We start from the raw sequence: 14,241 nt of genomic DNA, 5'->3' as shown, positions 1-14,241 counted from the left end.
AAGTTAAAGACTTGCTCCGTCTTTTCCCAAACAACAAACTTCTCTTCTTCCCTCTTAGCAGGGACCCAGGAGTGCCACCCACCATTTAATCCCAAGCTGCAGGGTTGAGGAATGGCCAAGGGAGAAACAGCACAGCCCACTGGGAAGATTCAGCTGCTCCTCAAGTGCCCTCCAATGCAGAAGAAGCTCCTTGTTTCCAAGGAGCAGTTTCTTCCTGAAGTCCTCTTCCCACCTCGTCCACCAGAGCAAACCAAAGACATTTCTTCTGGGAAAGTGCTCTCCAAGGGAACTGCTTCCCACTTGGTAGCCCCAGGATACAAAGGCAGCAAAAGGGCCAAGCCAAGGGTGCAACACTTTGACTTTTTACCCCCCATCACCTCGGTGTCCAAACACACAAAGACAACTAAAAAAGAAAAGCTCAGATGGGAAGGAGGTTGGCAGGAACATCCCTGTGGAACAAAATGGAAAGAGGGCAAGGGCAGGGACAGATAGAGAGCCAGCACCAAAACTGCCCAGGGGAAGCCCAAAGGCTAAGGAGAAGGAGAGATCTGGAGAGATGGCCAAAGCACCCCTTGACCAACAGCAAAGGAAAACCATGCAGAAGATTCACACTTGCCATCTGGAGCTGTCCATCCAACCCCATCAGCCAAGGAAACCAGCAGGTACCATGCCAGGCCACAGGCAGTTGAAAATGCCTAAGGTCGTGCCGGGAAGGGGGAAAGCACGGCTGCTACTACCTGAAGCCAAAGCTGAGGACACAAAGAGGCAGAAAGTGGGGGGAGAGTCCAGTGGCTCTGCCCAGGCGGAAGGGCCAGCTGTGCCCCCGACTCCGAAGAGCAGCCTGGCCTGAATGATGCAGGACTCCGTGAAGGTGTTCCATGCCCTGGGGGCACATTCTGTACTGCACAAGAATGACTCCCAGCAAAACCCACCAGCGCAGACAGAAATCCTGGGTGGAACATGCCCGAAAAAAGACCATCGATGTCCATGGGAAGGCCACCATGGGGAAACGTGGCTGAGCCTCCACCAAGGCCTTTGGGAGCCCTGCCAAGCAGACCAGCAGGGAAGGCATCGCCCAGTTCCATGGCCAGGCCATCGGCTATGCCAATGGCCAACCTTCCACCTAGCTCATTGGCCAACCCACAATCAATGCCAGTGTGGAGGACGCCGGGATCCTGTCCCTAAATGCTCCGGCCCTCCTCCCTTTCACAGCCCCGCTGTGGGAATACGCAACAGCACGGTCTTGCTAGGAGGAACTTTGGCCAGTCCCAGCCGGCCCATCAACCACAGCCACAGCCTTGGCATCCCAGACCAACCCACCTACCCTTCCTCCTTGCCCACCAAGCCTCCAAAGAGCATCTGGTCCTTCCACCTGGTCCCCAGAGCACTACAGTCTCAGCAGACCAGGAAATTAATAGGGCCACATTCATCCCTTGGAGGATGCCCCCGGCCGACCTGGAAGTCTCCCGGCTCATTACTGAGGAGCAGTGACCTGTCGGGGAGATGATGCGGCCTCGGGCTCAAAGAGCGAGGGAGGAGGCGGCTCAGTGGACATCAGCCGGCCGAAAGCAATATTTTGTGGAGCGGGAGAAGGAAATGAACACCTCCCTTAAGTATGGCTACCCCTGGCATCACTGAGAGGTAAGTCTCATCTCTTACTGGGTGTCCTCCTAAGCAGTAGTACAGATCAAGACTCCCCTGTCACTGGAGATGGCCTGGTGGGGAGAACTCTGGCAGGCCCTGCTTCACCCTTCCTCCTGCCACCCAGAGAGGGAAAGCTGGTCATCTCCTTCATGGGCAATAGTCAAAAGCCTGTGTTCTTCTTTCCTTGATTTCTGGCTGTGGGCAGGAAGGGACTCCTGGGTTTTTGATGGTTGGATGGATGGCGAGTTTTGGCCTGCGGTGTTCTTGCGGCACAATATATCCACCTGTGAGCTGGCAGAAGAGACCTTATATTGTGCGGACCTGCTGTAGATTGACAAGCTGCCTCCCAAATCATAGCTCTGTCAGAAGCAGCCATTGAAAAAGGGGGTGGGGCAATTAACTCCCTTTGTAAAAGGGGCCGTCCTTTCACTTCCTGCTTTGGCCGACCCTTTAAGTCGCTGACATTCCTAGATTCCATTCTTTATCGCAGAACCTTTTAAACTGCAGAAAGCCAAGCAGTGACTGTAATCAAATTTAATCAAATGTATTTGATTACAGGGCTTCCGAATTAACTTTCTTCAACTTCTTGTGTTTCTTTAGTCTATTTTATGTTAGCAATGAATGAAAATAATTCAGGTTACTCAGAGTGTATTACACTCCCCTCCCCCCCACATGCCAAATATGATCACAAATTTATATAACTTCATTTTTAAAATCAGTAGATCTTAGCATTTTACTTGTTATATTCTGGTGTTGATAACGTTTAAAATTATCTTGTTTTAAAATTAATACAGAATCGGTCTAGGATTCTGGTACAGAAGTTAGGGCTAGAGTTCTGCATCTACGTTAATAATAATATTTCTTTCTTTTGTATTTTGCTTAGGTCCTTTTGTGAACAGCTGGACAAACGTCTCTCATCTGGGATTGTTCAAGAGGATTTCACTCCCTAATTTCTCCCTGGGAAGAACCCTGAAATCCAGGGCATGTTTCGGTTTCTCTTTATGGGAGCTCTGAAAATCCAGATATAGGGAGAGAATTTGCAGCACTTGCAAGCCACACAGAAAGTGCTTTGAATTTGCAGCGCTTGCAAGATTTTGCAGCACTTGCAAGCCATACAGAACACACTTTGGATCTGCAGCACTTGCAACACTTGCAAGCCACACTTCTCTGCAGCTGCCAGGGTCCTGGCCTCTGGGTGGAGCTAACATCTTGAGCCCACAATATGTTTTGTTTTTTAGCACTAGTTTGTGCTTTTTCTTGTTAAATCCATTGAGTTTGTTTTATGTTGGAGACTTGTCTCCTTAGTGTTTGTGAAATAAATCCTTGAATTAACTCCCGTCACTTCCTGATTTCTCTTAGAAATATGGCTTTAGGTCTTTATTGTATACTCCTGTTGTTCAAAAAAAATTTTTATAGAGAGAGATGAACAAGTTCCTTTTGATTTTTTCAGATTATTCATCTGACTTCAGGTCTACTTGATTCTAAAGCAGAAAATATTACAGTGGTCATTGTATGAAATGTGTTTCTGGAGATCAGGGCCCAAACCCCGCGCCTCCAGTGTCTGCCCCATAGACTCAGCTGGCCCTCCCCCTCTGCAGTTTTATTTTATTTTATTAGGAAAATGTGTCATCCACTTTCCTTTCAGAGAAGGCCCAAAGGGGATGGCAAAGCAATAGAAAAACCACCAGAAAAACCACCAGGGCCAAATGTGTCAAAAATACCACAATGCACGCAGACAGTGCTTAGACCTCCCAGGAGGGTGTGGAGAATTCAGTCTGGATTGGTGGCTAATTCATCATTGATACCTTTCAGAGTTCCCTTCAGAGTAACTCGGGAGAGTCACAACTTGATAGGGCGGGCAGGCCAAGTCAGGGAGGTGGATGTCTGTGTGCTCACCTGTCACTAACTCCAAAGAGGAGGCCATCAGTGAGTAATAGTCATGACCTGGATGGGGGGTTCTCCCCCATTGGCGGAAGAGGTGGAGAGTTCAAGGGATGCTGAGCCAGAGGTGGGAGGTCCCTACAACCCAGATTTCTGGTGACTAGGACTCCCACAGCAGGACCACCAGAGCCATAAGCCCCCACCACGACCACCAGCCCCCACCAGAAGCCCCCACCAGGATGCAGCCCTCTCTCTACCCTTTGACTTGGGGGATTCCCCAGAGGATTAGTCAGCCCTATTAGAGGTCCCCAGCCCCACCAGAACTAGCACTGAGAAAACTGGGGAAGGTCCCTTAAAGCAACTGAGCTATCCCCAGGGGAGGGGAAGGCCAATCAGCTCCATCTGGGCAGCATTCAAAAGCGCTCCCCTTATGCTGCTATATTCTAGGTCCTTCTAGGTCCATGTTTGGAGCAAGCCAAGGTCTTGAACCTTTTGCCCTGGGAGTTGTCCAATGGATGTGTCCTTTGTGAATCCCTGCCATGCCAGAGACCCTGACTCAGCTAGAACAGGAGGGAAATTCCCTCCAGAGATGCAAATGGATTGGGGCCCATGGGACTTTTTCACCAATAAGGCAGGAGATAGTTAGGGTCAGTAGGGTATAAAAGAGGGCCCAGGGACTCAGGATATAGTGGAGGTTGCAAAGGTGAGAGCCCAGAACAGAGAAGATCTGCGCAACAAAGAAATGCAAGGCCTGGTTGCCGGAATGGAACAGCATTATGAGAAGTGTGTACCTAGCTTCTAAAAATGGAACCTACATCTATCTCTAAATATAACAAGAATGTACTCTGATAGAAAACGGTGATTAAATGGAATCTTCACGACTAGTAATTTAAATTGTGATTTGAATCATTAAAATTCAGACCTCCTGTGAAGCTATTTAAATCGTGATTCAGATCAATTTGGTTAAAATCAAATCAGCCCTCGATGCCAGCACAAGTTGAGGGGCACTGGTTGAGGGGCCTCCCATGTTTCTTTTGATTTCCATTGAAAATGAAGAGATTATCTTTGGTGATATGCAGTTTCAAAACAATGCAGTACAATACATTTGGGAATTATGACCGAATGAATGATAATAGGGACACCTCAATGCTGTCGTTTGTGATGATGTCATCCACCCCAATCCAAGATAGGAACAAACATAGGAACATAGGAAACTGCCATATACTGAGTCAGACCATTGGTCTATCTAGCTCAGTATTATCTTCACAGACTGGCAGCGGCTTCTCCAAGGCTGCAGGCAGGAATCTCTCTCAGCCCTATCTTGGAGAAGCCAGGGAGGGAACTTGAAACCTTCTGCTCTTCCCAGAGCGGCTTCATCCCCTGAGGGGAATATCTTGCAGTGCTCACACTTCTAGTCTCCCTTTCATATGCAACCAGGGCAGACCCTGCTTAGCTATGGGGACAAGTCATGCTTGCTACCACAAGACCAACTCTCCTCTCCTCAAGATGGTGGTTGCATGAACATTTGAGGTGCAAGCTGGCTAAACTGAGGACTGTCTAACCCATTTGAACCAAATTGGGTACAGTTGCAGTGAGTGACACACAAGGACACCTCAACAGCATAGTTTGTGATGATGTCATCAACCCTGATTCAAGTTGTCAGACACGTAAACTTTGGAAGTGCATGTGGGCTAACTTGTGAACCACTTAACCGATTTGAACCAAATTTGCTACAGCTGTAGGGACACATAGGGATACCTCAACAGCACAGATTGTGACGAAGTCATTCAACCCAATTCAAGATGGTGGACACTAAACCTTTGAGGTGCAAGTGCACTAACCTGTGGATAGTCTAACTGATTTGAACCAAATTTGCTACATTAGTATGGACACATAGGGATACCGCAATGGTGTAGTTTGTGATGTCATCCACCCTGATCCAAGATGGTGGACGTGTGAATCTTTGAGGCACAAGTGCACTAATCTGAGGACTGTCTAACTGATTTGAAATAAATTTGGTACAGTTGTAGTGAGTGACACACAGGGACACCTCAATGATGTAGTTTGTAATGATGTCATCCACCCCCAGTCCAAGATGTAGTTTGTAATGATGTCATCCACCCCCAGTCCAGGATGTGTGAACTTTTGAGGCACAAGTGCACTAACTTGAGGACTGACTAACTGATTTGAACCAAATTTGGTACAGTTGTAGTGAGTGGCACACAGGGACATCTCAGTGGTGAAGTTTGTAATGATGTAATCCACCCCAATCCAAGATGGTGGATACATGAACATTTGAGGCACAAGATAATCTAACTTGTGGACCTCGATTTGAACCAAATTTAGTCTAGTTGTAGAGACAGTGCAAGGGAAGTAGGCTGATTAGTTCTCACTAGAACAACTTGTTCACATTGTATTGGGAATAATAATTCATATTGTACTGTGGATGGGTTGCAATCCTAGAGCTCAGCAAGGGAACGCTAGCTAACCCAGGAGAAGTCTGTTCAAATGAACACTTACTTCAAAGGTAACATCCCTTAAGAAAAATAAAAGAAAATGAGGCCCTTTACATTAGCTAGCTCAGAGCAGGTGTCCTTCAGTTCCTTCTTTGCCAGAGCAGAGTCCTATTATCCTGTATTTGGTTGAAGGAGAAGGAGACACACAGGCCTTCCATTGGTCTTCTGAGAATAATTTGTATTTTATACTTCTCGTGCCAGCTGTCTTGGTGGCTCTTTCGTTGTTGTTGTTGTTATAGAAACAAAGGCAGAATATCAATATTAAAAACAAGAACATACAAAGAGGTTTACCCTTTGCTGTTCTCCCAGAGACATCCCAGGGTATTTTAATGCCTGAGGAAGAACATCCAAATGGCACCCAAATTTACTTCCCTTGAATGGTACTCCAGTATCAGTGACCTATGGTAAGCTGCCTGCCTCTCCCTGCCTAATGGCTAGGCAGCCCTAAGAAAGGAAAAGAACAGAAGAATATAGTGTACTTCTTCAGGAAGAGGAGTGTATCAGACTTCGTCTTCCTGAACAATCCTAGTACAGTGGCTAACATCCTGATTTACAAATCATTTGTTTTGATTTACAAATCATTTTTGGAGTGGGGTGCCCAGAACTAGGTGTGCCCAGAACAAGGTTGCCCACTTGTGTAACAGCGCATAGAGAGAGACTGAGATTGCTGCTCATAGGCCCTACTTGCATCCCTGCTGTCCATCCTTACACACACGCTCTCTTTGTTAGAACGTTAGCCATTATGCTCTGCAGAATGGTTCAACATAACCTCAGATGACTTTGGCCTAATGTTAGCTGAGGTAGTAAACCTGTGTTTGGATTGTACCACTTCAGACTAACTGAATGCTCATCCATAAATCAAGTTCCCTGCACATGAAAAACTAGCTGCCAAAGAGAAGGCTAGGCTGGAACCCCCTCCTCTCTGACATCTAGTTTCTATGTGAAGGACTTTTAATTATTTGCTTATTAAGGAATCTAATTTAGACCCATCAGCTGTCTAAAGTGGTGCATCTCAGACACAGGTTTATTATATCAGTGAGAACTAGGCCCTAGCTGGACTTCCTTATGGGAAAAAGGTGGGGAATGTATTCCTGAAAATAAAGGGTGCATGAACAGTACAGAAGTAAGGCATTCCTTCTGAACAATTAATTCAATACCTAATGCATTTCCTTTATTAATATGGATGCAAATTTAATACAATGACTAGATCAGGTGTGGCAAGTGAGGAGATATCAAAAACTCTAGAGACTGGAGAAGATTTGAATACTTTGCCAACAGAGTCAAAATGTCAAATACCAACCAAGGCATCTTGTTTAATAAGGATGAGAAGTAAGTGGACACAAGCAACAACAGCAAAAGCACTGTAGTGCTTATATACTATAGTGCTGAATGAATTACTGCTCCTAGGTGACTCAGCTGCAATTCCATTGTAGACTTAATTTCTCCCAGATATTAGCAATCTGGAGTTAAACTGATATGAGTAATAACAAAAGAATTTGGTTCAGATCCAAATTCCTTTCCCCTCTGAGTTGCTCCATTCCTAATATAATTCACTAACTACAGGGAACAAAAGGGAAATGGATGGAATGCAGTATAGATCACATTTTTGTCCCTGTTTTGCCCACTCCTGTACAGGGGTAGCTGGCAAATGTGGGAAACAGGCAACAGGGCTGGACCATGCTTCCTTCCACAGCAGTGTCAGCTGCATGTTTAGGAAGAACCCAGGAAAGGCCAGCCTGAGATGGAGCGATGGCAACAGCCGCAACAATATCTGAGCAATGGAACTGTAGGAACATGTAGGAAATTCCATCTCATTTTTCAAGATCTTTTGCAGCTACAGTTGCTGTTCCTTTCATTTGGGATGTTCAGGGTGTATGCACGCTGCAGAGTTCTTTCTGGAAGGAGTAGGGAGTGACAATCCTTCCTTGCCCTGAGTCCTCCTCCTCCTGGCTTACTGCATTCAGCCAGTTCCTTCTCCTGGAGAACTCCTGGCTCCCATACTCAGAAGCAGCTCCTCCTCATCAGCCGCCTTGTCTTTAAATACCCCAGTACAGAGCTGACCGGTCTTAAAGCCTACTTCCAGCCCTACCCCCTTCCTGACCGTGCTTCCTGTTTCCTGCCACGCCCAACCTAGCTGTCTCCCTGGAGCTGTTCCCTGCAGCTCTCCCTGCCTTGTCCTCTCAACCCCACTGGGATCCAACCAGCCTGGACCCTTCTCATCCCTACTGCCCCCTGAAGGGAACGAAAGCCCCACAGGAGGGATGCCATGCCCTTCTCCAGACTCCACAGGGCCACCCAAGCAACCAGGTAATATGGCATCCTGACAATATTATTGTCATATTATTATTACTGATTTTAGTTGGGCACAAAGGTACTTCTGCTCACACGAAGTGGCCTCTCCTGAATAACATCTCATTCCCCCATTCCACTGCAGCCCTCTATGCCCCACCCCCAATCATTTTCCTGACACTTGCATGGATTTGGGTGGCTGCTATGGGGAAGAGGAATGAGAACGCTCCATTGTATAGTATAGCAGAACTCTTCTGACACTTCTCTGGATCCAACCCAATAAGACAGTTCTGAGTGATTTCCTTAGTGCCCACTTCAGTCTCATCTGAGTAAGATTACTCTTTTTTGTGGCTTCCTGTCAGTTCAATTTAGGAAAATATGGATCAAACTCCTGCTTGCATATGCAGGGCAGGAGATCTTCCTCACATTGTAAAAAGTATTTTCAGAAAAGTCTGCATCTTTACCTACCCTTCTGGCCCAAAGACCGTGCACAAAATCCAGAACGGTTGAAAGCCTCATGTTTTCAGTGGGACACGTGCACATAATGGTGCACTAGATTGTGGCCATTGTGTTTGGCTAGAAGGGTCATTGGTCATGCACACTGACCGTGTTTAGCCACATCTCCTTTTACAGATGAATGTTAAAGAATGGACTCTTAATCATTCATGTGAAAGTGACATGAAATGCAGTAATTTTTTACTTTGTAACTAGGAAATAACAACCCTTTCACTGCTACATTGACAAAGTGCCTTTTACTACAGAATAACCCCAGGACCAGTTCATATATGTTTGAACTAGGAACATAGGAAGCTGCCATATACTGAGTAAGACCTTTGGTCTATCTAGCTCAGTATTGTCTACACAGACTGGCAGTGGCTTCTCCAAAGTTGTAGGCAGGAATATTTCTCAGCCCAATCTTGGAGAAGTCAGGGAGGGAATTTGAAACCTTCTGCTCTTCCCAGAGTGGCTGCATCCCCTGAGGGGAATATCTTACAATGCTCACATGTGGTCTCCCATTCAAATGCAACCAGGGTGGACCCTGCTTATCTAGGGGGACAAGTCATGCTTGCTACCACAAAACCACCTCTCCTCTCTATAGATTATACAATATTGTACCTCTCATTAAATGCTGAAAATGTGAAGGTTCCAAGTGCAATTACAGAACATAGTTCATATCAGAATATATGGTATTGTGTAATCCTCGTATATTCCATATGAAATAGCTATTCATTCCTTAAATAATACTGTCAGTACCACATGGAGGTCTTGGGCATGTCAGGTGATGCAACCCTAGTTGAAATGGTAATCTGTGCATTTATTTTTTATTTATATTTCTATCCCACTTCCCAGCCAAATATAGTCCCTGAAACAGCTCATAGACATAAAATAACTTTGCATAATATAAAACTTGAAATGTATTGGTTTTGCTACTAAACAGTACCTTAGACAGTTCTTTGAAAACAAAAGTGATCACTCAACCTTTCTTTCCCCAAATAAGAAAAAAAAAGGAAAGTAACTGTAGCAGTCCAGAAGTGAACGGAACCATTCAGTAACTGATTATTTGTCCACTTTTCAGGGTAATAGGCAAGTAGGCATATAACACTGTAACTGAAAGGCCTTCAATTTACAGCTGAAATAAATTTGCTCCCCAAAATGATCCACCAAACTATTCTCTGAATATTTGGCCATTCCCCAGGTATTTAGTCAGTATTTGATATTGGTATATAGATCTAATGAAGATTTGTTTAATGAACCTTAGGTCAGGAGTGAGCAGTTGGGAGGCGGCAGAACCGGTGGGAGTGGCATGATAATGAGAAAAGGTTGATGGGGAAAGACAAACAGAGTTTGGGGGGGGGGAGAGGGAGAGGGAGAGAGAGAGAGAGCGGAAAAGATCTGTTTGTACCCTGAAGAAGCTCGGTTTTTGAGAAAATCTGCCTGAGAGCCAAGAGGGGAGAAGGCTCAGCTGGAGGAGAGAGGAGCTTAGCCTTTTGAGCTGCAGCCATCTGGAATTAGAAGGAAAATCTGAGGTTTAGATTTTTCTGTTCAGCTGATGATAAGATTGTTGGTCAAGTCCCTGTGCCTGTGAGGAGCCTACCATCACAGAGAAATTGCCAGCTGAACACAGCAGAATCACTAACGACAGCAGCACCAGCCAAGAGTGTGAACACACAGACGCACACACAGAAAGGCAGCAGTGGGACTCTAGAATGTAGTATCTGCCAAATACACTGTAAAGTAAAGTGTGCCATCGAGTCAGGGTCGACTCCTGTCGACCACAGAGCCCTGTGGTTGTCTTTGGTAGAATACAGGAGGGGTCTACCATTGCCACCTCCTGCTCAGAATGAGATTATGCCTTTCAGCATCTTCCTATATTGCTGCTGCCCTATATAGGTACCAGTGGGGATTCAAACTTGCAACCTCATACGTGCTAGGCAAGTCATTTCCCACTGTGCCATTAGGGACATTTTACACATGTGTTAAGTTAGTTGATTACTTAATAGCAACTCTGTAGATTTGTTTGTTTGTTTGTTTGTTTGTTTAATAAATATATTTCTATACCATCCAAAACTTAAGTTTCTGGGCAGTTTACAACAAAATAAAAACAGAAAAAGTAAAACATTAGTTAAAACAAAAAGATTAAAACATTACAACAATTTAAAATTTTTAAAATAATACTTTAACACAGCATTCCAACCATTAAAACAATATATAATGAAAAGCCTGGGTGAACAGATGCGTCTTTAAAGACTTTTAAAAAGCTGTCAGAGATGGGGAGGCTCTTATTTCAGTAGGGAGTGCATTCCCAAGCCTTGGGACAACAGCAGGTGGACCTCTCCTGCTGATCTCAATAGGCGGTGGGGTTCATGATGAAGACATTCTCTTAAATACCAAGGGCCCAAGCCATTTAGGGCTTTATAGGTTATAACCAGTACCTTGTATTTTGCCCAGAAACTTATCGGCAGCCAGTGTAGTTTCTTCAATACGGGAGTAATATAGTCTCTCCGAGATGACCCAGAGACCAACCTGGCTTCTGCATTCTGGACCAACTGTAGTTTCTGGACTAAATACCCCACGTAGAGCGCATTGCAATAATCCAGTCTGGAGGTTACCAGCAGATGTACCATTGTGCTGAGGTTGTTTCTCTCGAGAAATGGACGTAGCTGGCATATCAGCCGTAGCTAATAGAAGGCACTTCTGGCCACTGTCTCAACCTGGGACATCAGGGAGAGGCTTGGATCCAGAAGTACCCCTAGAGTTCGTAACTATTCCTTCCGGGAAAGTGTGACCCCATCCAGAACAGGCAGATCAAAATTGTCTCTTTAGTTTCGACCCCGCACAATGAGTACCTCTGTGTTATCTGGATCCAGTCTCAACTTGTTATCCCTCCTCAGGGCCAGACTGGGGGCACTGAGAGGGCGCCGGAATGTATGTGGGGAGGGCGCCAGGTTTTGAGCAGAATAGGTAATTAAGGGTGAGAGTTGGGGCGCAGGGGCACCACATGGGTAGGGCACACCGGGAATATGCCCTGTTGACCTATGGGCCAGTCCGAGCCTGTCCCTCCTCCAGCCCATCACCGACTCCAGGCAGGCATTTAGGTATGTTATGCCTTCTGCTGACGATGCTCATATGGAGAAATAGATTTGGGTGTCATCAGCATACTGATAGCACCCTGCACCAAATCTCCTGATGATCTCTCCCAGTGGTTTCATGTAGATGTTAAACAACATCGGGGACGATATGGAGCCCCGAGGCACACCATACAAAAGTTCAGATTTTGAAGAAGAGCAGTCTCCAGGGGACACCATCTTGGACCTGCCCAAAAGGTAGGAGCGAAACCACCACAAAGCCGTGCCTCCCACTCCCAACCCCCTCAGATGCTCCAGAAGGATACTATGGTTGTTAGTATTGAAAGCCGCCAAGAGGTCCAAAAGCACCAACATAGTCACACTTCCTCTGTCAATTCCCAATTGGAGATCATCCATCAGGCTGACTAGGGCAGTCTCCACCCCATAGCCTGCCCAAAAGCCAATCTGAAATGGATCAAGATAATCAGTTTCCTACAAGACTGTCTGGAGCTGGGAAACTGCCACCCTCTCAATTACCTTGCCCAGCCATGGAAGGTTGGAGACAGGTCTGTAGTTGCTCAGCTATGAGGGATCCAAGGTAGGCTTCTTAATAAGTAGTCTAATAATTGCCTCGTTAGGACAAGAAGGCTTCCTGCCTTCCCTCAGAGACGCATTTATAATTTCTACTAGGCCCTCTACAACCATCCCCTTGGCAGATAGTATAAGCCATGCCGAGCAAGGGTCAAGAGAACAGGTGGTAGGCCGCACCATTCCAATCAGCTTGTCCACATCCTCAGGAGTCACAAACTGGAACTGATCCAATCTAATCACACAAGAAGAGTTGCTAGGACACCTCCACATCAGACACTGAAGTAATTGTGGAGATGGAGCCTAAGTTGGCCTGAATACTAGATATCCCCCCCCCCAATAGATTTATTAAACAGAGCAGGTAATTGATGGTTCCAAATTCTGATTCAAGGGAGGAGGGGCACATACTAGCCCTCTCACAACCCTGAACAACTCCACCGAATGTGAACTTGCAGACGCAATATGGGAAGAAAAGAATTGCTTCTTTGCCGCACATATTGCCTGAGCATAGGTCTTCAAATGAGCTCTATGCTGCAATCTGTCGGATTCAAGCAGAGTCTTTCTCCACTTGCGCTCCAGTCGTCTACCTTGCCACCTCGGCCCCCGTAGTTCTTCCATATACCAAGGGGCCCGTTTTGAAGTCGGTTGGCGAGGATGCTTAGGAGCGATCATGTCTACTGCCCCGGTGAGTCTGCTGTTCCAATTCTCCACCAGGGCATCAACAGGATCCCCGGCAGTGCCAACACTAAATCTCAATAAGCAGGGGAGTAGCAAGGTTGGAGTGGGCCCAGAGACAAGATTTTAAAATGGGCCCCCCCCCCCAAGTCCAGGGCCTCTGCACACCCCAGGCCCCCAAGGATTTAAGTCTGATATTCCAAAATAAGTATGCTGCCTGCAAATACATTTCACTGAATACACACACACACGTCACAATATATAGTGATATACATTGAGTACTATACATTTGTATTACTTTTAATGCCTAGAACACACTAGAAAGATGAATTATTAAAATGGGCCCCTCGCTGCAGATTAGCAAAGGAGACTTTCAACCATGCAGGGTGAGCCTATGTTTGTTTTCTCAGAATTCTGAACAAATTCAGTCAAGTTTGATTGCAGGAGGTTTTTCACAGGAGGCTTTTAAAGCCCTTTAAGACACATCTCCTCTGGAATGAAGGTGCTGCATTCACATGTTGGCCAGATTTACCCTGAAGTCCCTGCAAGTTATTGGGGAGCAGTTCACACACAAGAAAAATAAAATAAAAGCACCACACATGCTTCACAGTTCTCACTCAGACCTTCTGGGTTGCAAAACAACTTGAACATAAGTGCATTTATAAATGAATGAATGAATAAATAAAATTAATAAAATACTGTTCCAGAAGTTTTTGCAATTTTCTGCCATGAAACAAGCCACTTATAGGACTTTTTAGATAGTTTTTTTTAAAATCAGCAAATTTTCCAAGCTGTTTCAAAATAAATATTCAGAGACTTCTCGGTCCCTCCCCCCCCCCCCCATATCCAAGCCCTATGGCAAGCAGATCCCTATATATGGGGGGCGGGAAAGGTAACCACAAAAAAGAGTTCACACTCTACCTGGCAAATGCTGGTCTGGGTTAAGCAGGGCAGCAAGGGGTCTTCTGCTGCAGAGAACACTCCGGCTGCCTCCTCCTTCCTGGCTGGCTTGGGCCCTACTCGAGTTCAGGCTTCACTGCGGCCTACACGGAGGCCTCCGTGGAAGCCCCGCCCACCCGCCG

The 14,241-nt window shown here is 46.0% G+C and overlaps 2 long non-coding RNA genes across 2 annotated transcripts in view; one reads left to right on the top strand and one right to left on the bottom strand.

The window, feature by feature from the left end:
• LOC128322899 (uncharacterized) overlaps window positions 1-2,963 on the top strand; it is a 3,794-nt gene extending 831 nt beyond the window's left edge. The window contains exons 2-3 of the long non-coding RNA XR_008306058.1: window positions 59-1,641; window positions 2,528-2,963. This is a non-coding gene — a long non-coding RNA (uncharacterized LOC128322899). The remainder of the gene's footprint in view (window positions 1-58; window positions 1,642-2,527) is intronic.
• Window positions 1-14,241, bottom strand: part of LOC128322898 (uncharacterized) — a 23,693-nt gene extending 9,452 nt beyond the window's left edge. The window contains exon 1 of the long non-coding RNA XR_008306057.1: window positions 14,081-14,241. This is a non-coding gene — a long non-coding RNA (uncharacterized LOC128322898). The remainder of the gene's footprint in view (window positions 1-14,080) is intronic.

This window comes from Hemicordylus capensis, chromosome 4 (assembly GCF_027244095.1).
Source record: "Hemicordylus capensis ecotype Gifberg chromosome 4, rHemCap1.1.pri, whole genome shotgun sequence".
Classification (NCBI taxonomy): Eukaryota; Metazoa; Chordata; class Lepidosauria; order Squamata; family Cordylidae; genus Hemicordylus; species Hemicordylus capensis.
Note: the sequence above shows the minus strand (reverse complement) of the source record. Positions and strands in the feature narration are given on the sequence as shown.